This window comes from Lytechinus pictus, chromosome 15 (assembly GCF_037042905.1).
Source record: "Lytechinus pictus isolate F3 Inbred chromosome 15, Lp3.0, whole genome shotgun sequence".
NCBI lineage: Eukaryota > Metazoa > Echinodermata > Echinoidea > Temnopleuroida > Toxopneustidae > Lytechinus > Lytechinus pictus.
The window spans coordinates 7,071,296-7,085,244 of NC_087259.1; positions in this window are offsets into that span (position 1 = coordinate 7,071,296).

The following is a 13,949-nucleotide window of genomic DNA, read 5'->3' on the forward strand; positions in this document are numbered from 1 at the left end:
TTCCGTGACAGCATTGATTATTTCCACATAAGCTTTAGTTATACCATCCATCGATTCATCTTTTGATTGGATATACGTCTCTAATAATTCAAAATCCAGTATCAAAGATTCCGCATCTCCCGTTGTATTCACAGATTCGTTATCGGTTACACTATCGAAATCCAGTATCAAAGATTCTGTATCTCCCCCTGTTTCGTCCGGTATCACAGATTCGTTATCGATTGCACTATCATGATCTGATATCATAGGTTCCGTCGCTGTATTGTCGATATCATCAGGCTCCACCGGTACAGAGACATTATTGATTTTGGCGCCGTTACAATCCGATTCACTCGATGTATTAACATCCATGGTGAATATACCGTAAGGCCCCGTTGCGATACGAGCGTGTGTGAAAATATGACATCACTCGCTTCGATCATCATGGTATATATGAATTACTGTGTGCGTACCAATCAATGGTACTAGACCCGTACTTTATAAAATATCGCGCAAATCTCAATTCTTTTGTTACAATACGGTCGCTTGCTGTAGATTGAGGTGATGTTCAACGGACCGTATATTATCAAGCCCGCCCGATATTGCGCGATGTTGAAATAGTTCGACCCCCGCCATTTCTTTATCGGAGTGTCCGCAGGGTTTGGGTGATACAACCATGTCATCGTTTTGTAAATACTTTTTCCGTGACAGCATTGATTATTTCCACATAAGCTTTAGTTATACCATCCATCGATTCATCTTTTGATTGGATATACGTCTCTAATAATTCAAAATCCAGTATCAAAGATTCCGCATCTCCCGTTGTATTCACAGATTCGTTATCGGTTACACTATCGAAATCCAGTATCAAAGATTCTGTATCTCCCCCTGTTTCGTCCGGTATCACAGATTCGTTATCGATTGCACTATCATGATCTGATATCATAGGTTCCGTCGCTGTATTGTCGATATCATCAGGCTCCACCGGTACAGAGACATTATTGATTTTGGCGCCGTTACAATCCGATTCACTCGATGTATTAACATCCATGGTGAATATACCGTAAGGCCCCGTTGCGATACGAGCGTGTGTGAAAATATGACATCACTCGCTTCGATCATCATGGTATATATGAATTACTGTGTGCGTACCAATCAATGGTACTAGACCCGTACTTTATAAAATATCGCGCAAATCTCAATTCTTTTGTTACAATACGGTCGCTTGCTGTAGATTGAGGTGATGTTCAACGGACCGTATATTATCAAGCCCGCCCGATATTGCGCGATGTTGAAATAGTTCGACCCCCGCCATTTCTTTATCGGAGTGTCCGCAGGGTTTGGGTGATACAACCATGTCATCGTTTTGTAAATACTTTTTCCGTGACAGCATTGATTATTTCCACATAAGCTTTAGTTATACCATCCATCGATTCATCTTTTGATTGGATATACGTCTCTAATAATTCAAAATCCAGTATCAAAGATTCCGCATCTCCCGTTGTATTCACAGATTCGTTATCGGTTACACTATCGAAATCCAGTATCAAAGATTCTGTATCTCCCCCTGTTTCGTCCGGTATCACAGATTCGTTATCGATTGCACTATCATGATCTGATATCATAGGTTCCGTCGCTGTATTGTCGATATCATCAGGCTCCACCGGTACAGAGACATTATTGATTTTGGCGCCGTTACAATCCGATTCACTCGATGTATTAACATCCATGGTGAATATACCGTAAGGCCCCGTTGCGATACGAGCGTGTGTGAAAATATGACATCACTCGCTTCGATCATCATGGTATATATGAATTACTGTGTGCGTACCAATCAATGGTACTAGACCCGTACTTTATAAAATATCGCGCAAATCTCAATTCTTTTGTTACAATACGGTCGCTTGCTGTAGATTGAGGTGATGTTCAACGGACCGTATATTATCAAGCCCGCCCGATATTGCGCGATGTTGAAATAGTTCGACCCCCGCCATTTCTTTATCGGAGTGTCCGCAGGGTTTGGGTGATACAACCATGTCATCGTTTTGTAAATACTTTTTCCGTGACAGCATTGATTATTTCCACATAAGCTTTAGTTATACCATCCATCGATTCATCTTTTGATTGGATATACGTCTCTAATAATTCAAAATCCAGTATCAAAGATTCCGCATCTCCCGTTGTATTCACAGATTCGTTATCGGTTACACTATCGAAATCCAGTATCAAAGATTCTGTATCTCCCCCTGTTTCGTCCGGTATCACAGATTCGTTATCGATTGCACTATCATGATCTGATATCATAGGTTCCGTCGCTGTATTGTCGATATCATCAGGCTCCACCGGTACAGAGACATTATTGATTTTGGCGCCGTTACAATCCGATTCACTCGATGTATTAACATCCATGGTGAATATACCGTAAGGCCCCGTTGCGATACGAGCGTGTGTGAAAATATGACATCACTCGCTTCGATCATCATGGTATATATGAATTACTGTGTGCGTACCAATCAATGGTACTAGACCCGTACTTTATAAAATATCGCGCAAATCTCAATTCTTTTGTTACAATACGGTCGCTTGCTGTAGATTGAGGTGATGTTCAACGGACCGTATATTATCAAGCCCGCCCGATATTGCGCGATGTTGAAATAGTTCGACCCCCGCCATTTCTTTATCGGAGTGTCCGCAGGGTTTGGGTGATACAACCATGTCATCGTTTTGTAAATACTTTTTCCGTGACAGCATTGATTATTTCCACATAAGCTTTAGTTATACCATCCATCGATTCATCTTTTGATTGGATATACGTCTCTAATAATTCAAAATCCAGTATCAAAGATTCCGCATCTCCCGTTGTATTCACAGATTCGTTATCGGTTACACTATCGAAATCCAGTATCAAAGATTCTGTATCTCCCCCTGTTTCGTCCGGTATCACAGATTCGTTATCGATTGCACTATCATGATCTGATATCATAGGTTCCGTCGCTGTATTGTCGATATCATCAGGCTCCACCGGTACAGAGACATTATTGATTTTGGCGCCGTTACAATCCGATTCACTCGATGTATTAACATCCATGGTGAATATACCGTAAGGCCCCGTTGCGATACGAGCGTGTGTGAAAATATGACATCACTCGCTTCGATCATCATGGTATATATGAATTACTGTGTGCGTACCAATCAATGGTACTAGACCCGTACTTTATAAAATATCGCGCAAATCTCAATTCTTTTGTTACAATACGGTCGCTTGCTGTAGATTGAGGTGATGTTCAACGGACCGTATATTATCAAGCCCGCCCGATATTGCGCGATGTTGAAATAGTTCGACCCCCGCCATTTCTTTATCGGAGTGTCCGCAGGGTTTGGGTGATACAACCATGTCATCGTTTTGTAAATACTTTTTCCGTGACAGCATTGATTATTTCCACATAAGCTTTAGTTATACCATCCATCGATTCATCTTTTGATTGGATATACGTCTCTAATAATTCAAAATCCAGTATCAAAGATTCCGCATCTCCCGTTGTATTCACAGATTCGTTATCGGTTACACTATCGAAATCCAGTATCAAAGATTCTGTATCTCCCCCTGTTTCGTCCGGTATCACAGATTCGTTATCGATTGCACTATCATGATCTGATATCATAGGTTCCGTCGCTGTATTGTCGATATCATCAGGCTCCACCGGTACAGAGACATTATTGATTTTGGCGCCGTTACAATCCGATTCACTCGATGTATTAACATCCATGGTGAATATACCGTAAGGCCCCGTTGCGATACGAGCGTGTGTGAAAATATGACATCACTCGCTTCGATCATCATGGTATATATGAATTACTGTGTGCGTACCAATCAATGGTACTAGACCCGTACTTTATAAAATATCGCGCAAATCTCAATTCTTTTGTTACAATACGGTCGCTTGCTGTAGATTGAGGTGATGTTCAACGGTCCGTATATTATCAAGCCCGCCCGATATTGCGCGATGTTGAAATAGTTCGACCCCCGCCATTTCTTTATCGGAGTGTCCGCGGGTTTGGGTGATACAACCATGTCATCGTTTTGTAAATACTTTTTCCGTGACAGCGTTGATAATTTCCACATAAGCTTTAGTTATACCATCTATCGATTCATATTTTGATTGGATATACGTCTCTAATAATTCAAAATCCAGTATCAAAAATTCTGCAACTACCGTTGTATTCACAGATTCGTTATCGGTTACACTATCGAAATCCATTATCAAAGATTCTGTATCTCCAGCGAACATAGTAGCCTTCCGCGAAAGTAGTACCATTGTTGTATATATAGTAGAACCAAAATTTTATGCAACTTGTGCTGGTTAATGTTTTTATTAAAAAAAAAGTAAATTGAATATTTTAAAGACATATTTTTTGGTCAAATTTTGCTTTAATAACTGAAACACTTTAATAAAATCAGTTTTCTAGTTTGAAATTGATTTGATTTACCAATATATCTCAATAGCAATGACGATGTAGTTCCAGAAGCTTGCGATTTAGTTGCAAATGTTTTATAATCGATCTATGACACAAAATCCAAACCCAGGCAGTGAGAATTTAATATAAAGATCGGGAGGGGTCTGGGTGGATGGGTGCCTTGTCTTAAACGAGATAAATATTAAAAAATGTGTCCTGGTCTAACCTTAACATAGTCTGGAAATGAGACTACACTAGCACTACGAATGGATGCATAATTACAATGCTAAACACATACTGGAGCCCTGTAACATTACGCTAAGCAATTGATTCTAGAGCTGATTTCTGCAATAATTTGCATTGCTTGTTGTGTATGATTAATAATTGTAGCATAATGCTCACAATCAAGTGCAGATCATTTTTGTTACCGGGCCTTTGGCCACATTTCTATGACTCTTTTCTATCATATCATTTTTTTTCATAGTTTATACATACTTTATCTGATGAATTGTGAAAAGTGTGATGACAGTTTTAGATTAAGTAAGGATAAAAAAATGTGCGGGCCTAGACAGAGTAGGCACTTGATTTCCTTTCCAGTTTTAATATTTGTTTGTTTTTAAAAAAATTGAAATATTACGTAAACATTATCGATTTTACTATAATTTCCGTATATTTCCTTGTTAATTAATCCTATCTGTGTTTTATCTTCATTTGTATTAAGAGTGGAGCGGTTTTTTAATCATAAACAGTGGATAAGTAAAATGATAATACATTTAAGACTTATTCCTGAAAACTGCAACATGTGTCTAAGTTGGAGATAACAATCATATTGTATGTTTGTATCCGTCTATGACCATTTTAAAGTAATATTTAGCCTATCCATATTTATTTGAGTTTATGATAAGGCCCTTATCGTGCTGATCGTAGTAAGAAACGAGCACAACTTGTATTTTTTTATTTTTATTAAGGACCTTTCTTTGCAGATCAATTTCTTCCGGCTTTAGCCGTTTTATTATTCATGTTTTCATTTAGGCTCATTAAAAACACATGGATTCAGTAGCTTATCTCTTAAATTGACTTATTGTATTCACTGTAAGCACATCCATAATTCATGCATAACCAAGTATAAGAAGAAAAAAAATCAATTAATGCTTGTTTCTCGACCAGAAATCACCCTTTAGTTTTATCTGAAATATTAAATGAGGAAGTAAATCACAACATACAGCAGATATTTCGACAGGATGCGAATATGCTGGGTGCGGCCTTGCAGGGTACACGATAGTCTCTGATTGGCTAGACAAGTCACATGACGTCTATAACTGACCAATCAAAATGTACATGCTGGGTTCATGATCTGGTCTGGATGATATCACTACCATTTGTAACCTCTCTGAATGGATATATATATAGGATATGACGAATCACATTTTCAGCCAATCATCATCGTCTGACACGTAACACCTCACAGAGCTGCTGCTCGCGTGGTGCGCATTGCAGTGGTTTTCCATTTCAACGTGTCGCTTTCTCGAGTGAACATTCATGCTCAGTCAGTATAATCCTTGATTAGTATCTAAATCAGCTTGATCATAGATTCATAGAGAAATATTTCTAGTTTTCTTGTGAAATAAAGATACAGCTGTAAATGGAGAGCCTGTAATAATCATCTTCGGAGCACCGTTGCGGGAAAAGTTATGTTCAATCATACATTTTTTTTTCAATCTTCAAAAGGGCGTTTCATCGATTTGTCGGAGTTTCGTTTGATTGCAACGCTTTCTGCGATCGGCCCCAGAATATGCATTACATGATTTCACGGGCCAGCTTTAGATTCCATGTTTTGTGGCACGCTTGAGAAGGACAATTACTATAGTCGTTGTATTGCGCATGTGCCTATAACAATAATATTTATTGAAAATAAAGTTCTTCATACATGTACGTATAGCAAATTTCAAACTGATATTGGATCGAGGTCGAGGATGATGAATATCGGAGTAGAAGAGGTTAAAAGGACTGTGGATTTGTATACTTTCAACTTTGTGATGATGTATACTTTCAACTTTGTGATGATCAGATCGACGAGTGCAATGATTCCTCAACCACATTTGTGATTTACGGTGTGGAAACTTATTCGTCATTTTGAAATGTGCGGTTAGTTTGCCGACCTGTTTTAAATTAAAAATATATTTATGTATATTCTTCATTTCTTGGTTGCGTTTGATTAATCATTGACAAAGGTGGATGGAATGTTGGTACATCTGAACATGTTGTATTAAAGATCAACTCAATTTTCAACATGTGAGTAGAAACTGCTTGTGTATAAGTTTTGTTAAAAAATCAAAGTATAAAACATAAAATAATGGTAGAATGTCATATAATTATGTCATACGTCCTGTTATGTACGCATAGTAAATCGCGTGTTGTATTTTTTTTCTTCTTGTGAACGAACGTGTGTTTTATATCAATAATTTGGATTTCTTTCCTCCCCGTAGCTGTTCCTTGTATGTAAATAATTCATCCTTGGTAAATATATAGTTTCCTTCGATATAACTGTTATGTATATCACGAGTTATTATTTGTTTTACCGTTGGTTATTTAACATTTTGTTTATTGCACTTCTTGTAGAAGTATACGCCTATCCATTAGCCATAGATCATATTATATAGATAAATAATCTGAAAACTGTAATTATAAAATCATCATGAAAAGGACCTACAATTATATCTCTAAAAGCTATGCTCTCTTTATGATCATATTCGTATCCCCTTAAGGAGACCAAAAGCTTCGGTCTCTGTTTTATTGGTTGTTCCGCTGAACTCCGTTGTCTCCACTCACCAATTACAGAGACCGAAGTTTTAACTCAATCTGTACAGGGAGTCAATGGTCATATGTTTATGTATTAAGTTCGGATAAACCAGGGAAGTTGGAGTGCGCAACAGCCGAAGTAAGTCATTGTTTTTGTCCTTTTAAGCCCCCCCCCCCCCCCATTTTGGTTCATTTTAGGCCAAAACGGAATAAGAATCTTTATTTTGGTCCATTTCTTTTTATATATTTTTATAAAATAAAGACAAACTTCGATGAGCCCCGTCGGGGGGATTTTGTGTTGTTAACCCCTCTAATGGCGGCTGCACGATCGCGACCCGTCTGTGTACGAGGAGAAATATAAAATAATAATGTTTAAAAACTCCTCGAAACAGACGTCTAGTTGTCTACTCTTTAAGTTGTTAAAGAAACTCGTGAAACTGTGCAAACCTATTTTTCGAATTTTTGCTTTATCATACTTGTTAATGTATTTGATTAGTAGTGAATTTAATAGACTGGATAATTTATTTTTTTGGCCAATCATCTCTTTACCATCGCCTCTTTCGGTCTTATACCCCACTCCTTCCTGATTCATGCCCACCAATACAAGTCATGACTCTTGGTAATTACCTTTGATAAGAAGGTATTTATTGTAAAATTCCAAAATTTTAATCTCGGGTTAACCCCTCAATCACACAATAAAGTTGATGCGATGGGACAGGTTCGATTCCTGTGAGATTCCGATCATATCAATATCGATCAAGAAGAATCTTCATTGGTGTCCATTCATCGTCATTATTGTGTTGAACATAACATAATCATAAACTCATTCTAAATGTGGGAAGGTGGGATATATTCTGTTTACTACTGATCTTTTCACTATAATATTTGTGTAATAAATTATTTGACCGTAGAAGTATAGGTAACTGCAGGGTTTCATGTCTTATTCAGAAACCTAACTAATATTATGTAAATGAAATTCCATTTTGGATGCAATAATAGAGGACGGCATGACATGGCATTACACAATCATCATTGATGTTTTCAGATATTTGACTTGGTAAGAAATTGAGGATGAAACGTAATTTGCTTTTACCATGCCGTATGTGTAATTATATTGTTGAAATAAAGATTATAGTATATTATCATAGGGGAAGCTTGGTTCAAACTTCAAATTTAGATCCAGAACAATCTTGATTCCTCATACATTTTAAGAGAATATTTTTCATAAAAATTCCACATTCTAGCAAGTCAGTTATGATTTAGATATTTAGCTTTTCCTAATTTTCTTTAAATTATTTTATTTTTATATCATTTTTTTCTTCATATAACCCTCAAATTTCTTACTGGCCTTTCTGTAGCTTTCACATGCCACTCCTAATTCCGAGTTTCAGATCATTCCCTTTCACCCCCCCCCCTCATTCTCATCCATCTCTCCCTCCCCCCCCCCCCCTTCTTCTATCCCTCTCCGAGTGTAACAGCTACACCGATTGTTTCATCTCCATTTTTATATTCTATCTTGTATGAGATTTGTTTGTATTAAAATTTATATTACTTTGATTTTAGTTGTAACTGAGATACTAATTTTATAAGCTCATAAAACTGTTCAATGCACGTACATGAGTACACGAGTGTCGCTTAAAGGCATGTAGGAAACTATAACAAATCTTGAGACCAAATTTACGATGCCCGGGTACGCGATTTCGAAGTTACCCAACATTTTGTAAGTGCATGTCAGACCAAAAATTGTTCCAAAACGTGATTTTGTGTACAAATTCAATGCAAATTGAGTTTTCTCATCTTATTCATGAAGATATGATTATTTTTACTTTAAACAGTTGAAATCAGTCGATTTTAGCATAATTATGCTTCAAAAAGGTTGTGCAATAAATGTGGTGAAAAAACAAAGAAAAACAAAAGGTTGAAAACAGGGAAATACGTAAGAAATTCATAAAACAATAAAATGCACAAGAAATTGATTTCCAAACCGAAGTTTTTTTTCAATTGCGATTGTTAAGAATGCTACAAAGAATATTTTTACCAAAAATTAGCATTCTAGGAGCTCTATTTAGTGAATTAGAGCAAAAAGTATGATTTATGCATAAATTAGCATAATTGATTCATATAAAACAAAATCTCATTATGTTGGAAAATTTTACCAAACAACCTTGAAGATTACATCGCACACTACCAGCGTGCAAATTTTTGCGGCGCTTACGCGATCGGCGGCTGAGATCTCAGGGGGAGGGGGGTGAATCAACCCTCCCCCCGGCCACAGAACAGCCAAAAAAGCCCGGCCTAGCTAGGGTTAAGGAGACCAAAAAGCTTCGGTCTCTGTTTTATTAGTTGTTCCGCTAAACTCCATTGGTTCCACTCACCAATTACAGAGACCGAAGTTCTAACTCGATCATTCTGTACAGGGACTCAATGGCCATATGTTTATGTATTAAGTTCAGATAAACCAGGGAAGTGGGAGTTGTGCTACATGCAGCCGAAGTAAGTCACTGTTTTTTGTTGTTGTCATTTTAAGTTTATTTTCCCCGTTTTGGTGCGTTTCAGTCCAAAACGGACTAATAATCTTTATTTTGGTCCAGTTCTTTTTATATATTTTTTAATGAAATGAAGACAAAAAACGATGAGCCCCGTCGCACAGTGGGCCAGGAGAGAGCAAAAGTGCGCCAAAACTAATTTTTGGTCATGGAACAAATATTGTTTTTTTCATGTTCTAAGCAAAGATAAGAACCTGTAGAATGCCTCCATACAATATTTCTCCATTAAATTGATTTTTAGTTGCCCATTTTTATTCAATATTACCGGGAAATGACTCTTTACGGCTACCGCATGTGTAAATGACACGTTTTAGATATTTCACTGTTTTAACAAAACGGATTGCTGAATTTATTTCTAATTCACGGTGCTCTTTGATGAATGATTGTTTTAAGTGATCAAAGATTTTCAAGATAAAATAATAATCCCTTCAGAGGCAATTTTGGACGAAACCATTTCACAATGGGGGGTTTTAGCAACTCTTTTTTTCATGAACAATTCTTTTACAAATTGCTGCCGATTGCTGCGCTGTAAATACCATGACGGTCTCTGTTATAGTTTATGCTTTACACTGATACCAAATTTAGCTGCATATACGTGCATTTTCTGGAGATATAACCAATTTTTCAACCACATGTTCGCCGTATTTATCACAAAAATCGTTCCAAGTTAGTGTCCCATTAATATGCGCGTGCCGAACGTTGCGGGTGACTAAACAAACTCCCCGTCGCGTGCTGGGAGAGAGAGATAGGGGGGGGGGTGTCTGGCTCAAGTGTCTGGCTCTTGTGACTGGTGTCTGCCTTTGAAATATTTTCGTTAAACATCCGTAAAGGCAAGCTTTCATTTCCAATTCCACTAACTGTATGATAATACATGTAACACAACTTCATTTTTATGCCAAACTGTTCCATCCCGTGTTCCATATCTGATATGCTGTCATCCTGAGAAGATTAATTCTTAAGGTAAGATTCCCGGGTAGATTATATATATTTGTTTTGTTGTTCATAAACCAAGTAGGGGCTACTCTATATCGCTATAACACACATGACTAGGGATGTGATAGGTCTCACGCAGTTTTCTGACAAAATATGAAATGTGTATAGGACAGATATGGGATATACGTGGGCTCTATTACATGTATAAGTTGCATTATCATTATTAGTATTTATCCCCCCAAAAGGGTTTGTAACTTTACATACATGTATGAATTCGTTTATCTCTTGGCTCATTCTAAATTTGCTATAATCGTTAGTATCGATCAGGAAGGAAGTGTATATTATCATTTCAAGGATTGTTTGGTTTATGACTCTCATTGACTTTATATGTTTTCCACAGACTAATGGTAACAGGTGACATTGTGATTAGTAGCAAGTTTTTAAGAGTACAACAATCACAGCCTCTTCCCCCTGATGTTCAAAGTATGCTAAAAGATCCTCTCACCAAATACATAATAGTTGGTGAGATAGAGAGAGAGATTCTGATTCGGAATAACTTTGTATACGCCGTTCTTGGTGAAATAGGTAGGCCTTGTAGGGCCTTGTACTAATTAACCTGCAGAGGACCCGGCCTCTATTATTTATCACTGGAATCATTATTTTAAAGATTTCACTGTCCACTTCTGGTATCAATCCATTTTAATTTATGTAGGTGTGGTTAATCAGTGTACCCAGGGAATGAAAATACTCCTTTTCATTTTTTTTACAATTTCACTTTGAATTTTACAATTCCGGATTCATGGTAGGGCGCCCTCTTTAAGCGATACTCAAGTCACCAATTGAATTATTAATTTTGTACCCCGAGCACAGACTTTTCTTGTTTGTTTGCCTGTTTGTGTGTTTGCTGTTTGCTAATATTTTTAATTATTGCTGAAATTTTTCTAAAACTAGTTTCTGAAAATTTGAAACCTATTGTAGAATTAGAAACATGTAATTTCTTCTCAAATGTTAACAGCCAATCAGAAAACAGTATTTTAACGACGTCATCAATATTTGAAAGTACTTTTATTGAATTCTACGGGTGAAATTACCCCTACGTACCAAATTTAATCGTACAAATTTGTGAATAATGGGTTTTGGCGCACTTTGGGTTCATTCTGGCCCACTGTGCGTCGGGGGGATTTTGCATTGTTAACCCCTCTAATGGCGGCTGCACGATCGCGACCCGTCTGTGTACGAGGAGAAATATAAAATAATAATGTTTAAAAACTCCTCGAAACAGGCGTCTAGTTGGTCGTCTACTCCTTCAGTTGCTACAGAAACTTGTGAAACTGTGCAAACCTACTATTCGATTTTTTTATTTTTCATACTTGTTAATGTATTTGATTGGTAGAGAATTTAATAGATTGATAATTTATTTTTTTGCCAACATTCCTTTACCATCGCCTCTTTCGGTCTAAGACCCCACTCCTTCCTGATTCATGCCCACCAATACAAGTCAAGACTCTTGGCAATTACCTTTGATAAGAAGGTATTTATTGTAAAATTCCAAAATTGTAATCTCGGGTTAACCCCCCAATCACACAATAAAGTTGATGCGATGGGACAGGTTCGATTCCTGTGAGATTCCGATCATTATCAATATCGATCAAGAAGAATCTTCATTGGTGTCCATTCATCATCAATATTGTGTTGAACATAACATAATCATAAAATCATTCTAAATGTCATGGAGTATTAAGTGTCCCTACATGGGAAGGGGGATATATTATGTTTATCACTGATCTTTCACTAAAAATTATTTGTGTAATATTTTACCGTAAATGTACGGGTAGCTACAGGATAATATTTATTCATAAACTTATTAATATTGAATTTTTCATACAAAAATAGAGGACGGCATGACTTGGCATTACAAATTATCATTGATGTTTTCAGATTTTTGACTTGGTAAGAAATTCAGGATGAAACGTAATTTGCTTTTATCGTGACGTATGTGTAATTATATTTATAAAATAAAGATTATAGTATATTATCATAGGGGAACTGTGCTCAAACTTCAAATCGATCCAAAACAATCTTGATTCCCCATACATTTTCGAATATTTTTTATAAAAATTCCACATTTTAGCAAGTCATTTAGGATTTAGATATTTAGATTTTTCCTAATTTTCTTTAAATTATTTTATATTTCACACCATATAACCCTCAGATTTCTTACTGGCCTTTCTGTAGCCTCACATGCCACTGCTGATTCCGAGTTTCAGATCATGCCGTTTCACTTCCACCCCCCCCCCCCCTCATTCTCACCCTCCCCTTTCATTGAGTTTCATCTCAATTTCTTTGTGTTTTATCTTGCATTATATTGTATGTGATTTGTTTATATTGAATTTATATTACTTTGATTTTAGTTGTAACTGAGATATTAATTTTATGAGATCATAAAACTTTTTAGTACAAGTACATGAGTACACGAGTGTCGCGTAAAGGCATGTAGGAAACTAATTTATAACAAATCCGTCAATTTGCAAATACCGCCTTCAGATAAAAAGAAATGATGAGATACATTGAATAAGAGAATAGAGAGAAACGGGAATGAAAAGTACGAAAGTCGAAATAGGTGGAGAGAGAGGGAGAGAAAGAGAAATACGATTTTATTATTTTGCAATTTCCTGTTCCTTTCCTTGCTGACAAATACTTGCTATAGATTATTACAATTTCAGAAGAGCAGGGGAAAAGACGAAGAGGGGGAAAAAGAAGAAGAAAAAAATGAGGAGGAAGACGAAGTAAAGCGTTTTGAATATCTTTCAGATCATTTCACTACCACCGCCATTATCACCAATGTAATAACCATCATCATCATGATCTTTATTGTCATCATCATTATCATCATCGTCATCATCATCATTATTAGTGTCATCCCCAACATTATTTTCATCGCAACCATTCTTATCTCCGTTATCTTGATGATCTACAGGTTCATCTCCATCATCTTTAGCATCATCATTGCAATCATCGGAGTCATCACAATCATCAACGTCATCACCACCCTCATCATCGTCATCCCCACCGTCATCATCGTCATCACCTCCCTCATCACCATCACCACCATCATTATCATCATCACCATCATCATCTTAGAAATCATCATAATCATCACCACCCTCATCATCATCATCTTAACTATCATCATCATCATCTTAGCAATCATCATCATCATCACTTTCATCATCATCG